At 43.1% G+C, this 3,564-nt stretch overlaps 1 non-coding gene across 1 annotated transcript; it reads right to left on the reverse strand.

The window, feature by feature from the left end:
• Nucleotides 1-529: 529 nt before the first annotated feature.
• On the reverse strand, nt 530-636 carry LOC141716031 (small nucleolar RNA R71). The gene has a single exon (XR_012572765.1). It is a non-coding gene; the product is annotated as a small nucleolar RNA R71 (small nucleolar RNA).
• Between the last annotated feature and the right edge of the window lie 2,928 nt (nt 637-3,564).

Consider the following 3,564-nt stretch of genomic DNA (forward strand, 5'->3'; position numbering starts at 1 on the left):
GTTTATGCAAACTCGTTCTCGTACTCGCAAGAGGACTTTAGATACAGCATATGAGACAGACGAAGTTCTTGATATTCTGGAGAAGATAGATTTTGAAGATTCGGATTCAGGAACTGAGCAGAAAGAACCAGTAATCATGGGTAATCGTATTGTTCAGGCTGATCCAGTTCTTATGGACTTTTCTCGACCAAAAATTGATGACATTCAGTCAAGCATTCTTCATCCGGCTATTCAAGCTAACACCTTTGAAATCAAGCCGGGCACTATTCAGATGGTGCAGAATTCTGTTTCTTTTGGAGGAGCTGCAACTGAAGACCCCAACATGCACATTAGGAATTTTATCGAGATCTGCAGCACCTTTAAGTATAATGGCATGACTGATGAGGCTATCAAGCTGAGGCTTTTCCCATTCTCACTGAGGGACAAAGCTAAGGACTGGTTACATTCTGAACCAGCTGGGTTCATCACTACTTGGCAAGATCTTGTGCAAAAGTTTCTGGTGAAGTTTTATCCGATGGCAAAGACTGCTGCTATGAGGAGTGCTCTCACTCAGTTTGCGCAACAACCTTCAGAATCTATGTGCGAAGCTTGGGAACGCTACAAGGAAATGTTGAGGAAGTGTCCGCATCATGGAATGCCCGATTGGATGGTGATCACTGGTTTCTATAATGGTTTGGGGGCCCAATCTAGGCCCATGCTCGATGCAGCAGCTGGAGGCGCCTTATGGGCTAAAAGCTATACTGAGGCTTATAATCTTATCGAGACTATGGCTGTAAATGAGCATCAAAACCCAACTCAGAGGATGATGCCTGGGAAGGTAGCAGGTATTCTGGAAGTCGATGCAGCCACCGCTATTGCAGCGCAGCTCCAAGCGCTGTCGATGAAGGTTGATTCTCTAGCTACATATGGAGTCAATCAAATAGCTATGGTTTGTGAGCTTTGTGCAGGTTCTCATGCTACGGATCAGTATTCTCTTGTCAACGAATCTGTTCAGTATGTGAATAATTATCAGCGACAACAGTAGCCTGTGCCAGCTACTTGTCATCCTAATAACAGAAATCATCCAAATTTCAGCTGGGAATAATCAGAATGCTATTCAGCCACCATATCAGCAAGGTGTGAGTAAACAGTTTAATCCACCTGGATTCCAGCAACCACAACAGTATGCTCAAAGGCAATCATACCCTCAACAGGGAAGTGCAGCTGCACCTACTAGTGCTGATTTTGAGGAACTTAAGCTGTTATGCAAGAGTCAGGCGGTTTCTATCAAGACCTTGGAAAATCAAATCGGTCAAATAGCCAATGCAGTGCTGAATCGTCAACCTGGCACACTCCCCAATGACACGGAAGTACCAGGCAGGAAGGAAGCTAAAGAACAAGTCAAGGCTATTACCTTAAGGTCTGGGAAAGTTGCTGATGCTGAAAAGCCAAAAGAAGGAGAAGCTGAAATTAGAGATGAAGAAGCTAAGCAAAAGGAGAAAGCGGCGGAACCAAGGAAGACTACTGTTGAACACACTTTGCCTGAGGGTAATACAGGGGAGAAACAACTCTATCCTCCACCACCTTTTCCTAAGAGATTGCAGCAACAAAAGCTGGATAGACAGTTCGGTAAGTTTCTGGAGGTGTTCAAGAAACTTCACATCAATATACCTTTCGCTGAGGCTCTGGAGCAAATGCCTAATTATGCGAAGTTTATGAAGAATATTCTTTGAAGGAAGGTGAAACTGGATGACCTTGAGACCGTTGCTCTCACGGAAGAATGCAGCGCTGTTCTGCAGCAAAAGTTACCTCCAAAGCTTAAAGATCCAGGTAGCTTCACCATTCCTTGCACCATTGGCAAGTTGATTTTTGACAAGTGCCTTTGTGATTTGGGAGCAAGCATCAATCTGATGCCGTTGTCGATCTTTAAAAAGTTGGATTTGCCTGATCCAAAACCCACATACATGTCTCTACAATTGGCTGATCGTTCTATTACTTACCCAAGGGGCATAGTGGAGGATGTGCTAGTCAAGGTGGATAAGCTCTTCTTTCCTGCAGATTTTGTTATTCTGGATTTTGAGGAAGATAAGAAGATTCCCATAATCTTGGGAAAACCTTTCTTGGCTACTGGCCGTACCTTGATAGATATGCAGAAAGGTAAACTTACTATGCGGGTACAAGATCAGGATGTGACCTTCAACGTGTTCAAGGTAATGAAATTTCCTACAGAAGATGAGGAGTGCTTAAAAGTGGATGTGATTGATTCTGCGGTTAATTCAGAACTCGATCGCATGCTAATGACTAATACATTGGAAATGGCCTTAGTGGGGGATTTTGAAAGTGATGATGAAGATGGCAACGAGCAATTATAATATCTGAATGCTTCTCCCTGGAAGCGAAAGCTGGACATGCCGTTTGAATCTCTTGGTACTTCTGATCTAAAGAATGCTGAAGGAAAGCTCAAACCGTCAATTGAGGAAGCACCTACCTTGGAGCTCAAGCCATTACCTGAACACTTGAGGTATGTTTTTTTAGGTGATGCATCTACTTTACCTGTTATTATTGCATCTGACCTTTTAGGTAGTGAGGAAGACAAGCTCTTAAGGATTTTGAGAGAATTCAAATCGGCTATTGGATGGACCATAACAGACATCAAGGGGATCAGCCCTTCATATTGTATGCATAAAATTCTGCTAGAGGAAGGTAGTAAGCCGATTGTAGAACAGCAGCGCAGACTTAATCCTATCATGAAGGAGGTGGTGAAGAAAGAAATTCTGAAATGGCTAGATGCAGGAATCATTTATCCTATTTCTGACAGTTCTTGGGTGAGCCCCGTACAATGTGTGCCTAAGAAAGGAGGTATCACTGTGGTAGCAAATGAGAAGAATGAGCTCATCCCCACTCGAACAGTTACAGGATGGAGAGTATGCATGGATTATCGAAAGTTGAACAAAGCCACGAGGAAGGATCATTTCCCTCTTTCTTTCAGTGATCAGATGCTTGACAGGTTGGCTGGTCATGAGTATTATTGTCTTCTGGATGGCTATTCAGGGTATAATCAGATTTGTATTGCACCAGAGGATCAGAAAAGACTACCTTCACTTGTCCATTTGGCATGTTTGCTTTTCGCAGAGTTTCGTTTGGGTTATGTGGCGCCCCGACCACTTTTCAGAGATGTATGATGGCTATACTCTCTGACATGATTGGAAATAATGTCGAAGTGTTCATGGATGACTTCTCCATCTTTGGACATTCGTATGATGAATGTTTGAATAATCTTTGCGTCGTACTCAAAAGGTGCGTGGAAACTAATTTGGTGCTTAATTGGGAGAAATGTCATTTTATGGTGCGTGAAGGCATTATTCTTGGGCACAAGGTCTCTAGCAAGGGTCTGGAGGTGGACAAGGACAAGGTGGGAGTCATTGAAAATCTTCCACCACCTATTTCTGTGAAGGGAATCCTTAGTTTTCTTGGTCATGCGGGTTTTTATCGGCGATTCATCAAGGACTTTTCGAAGATATCTAAGCCGTTGTGCAATTTGCTTGAGAAAGATGTGCCTTTCAAATTTGATGATGAATGTTTGGC

The sequence above is a fragment of the Apium graveolens genome, chromosome 3, assembly GCF_009905375.1.
Source record: "Apium graveolens cultivar Ventura chromosome 3, ASM990537v1, whole genome shotgun sequence".
Taxonomy (NCBI): domain Eukaryota; kingdom Viridiplantae; phylum Streptophyta; class Magnoliopsida; order Apiales; family Apiaceae; genus Apium; species Apium graveolens.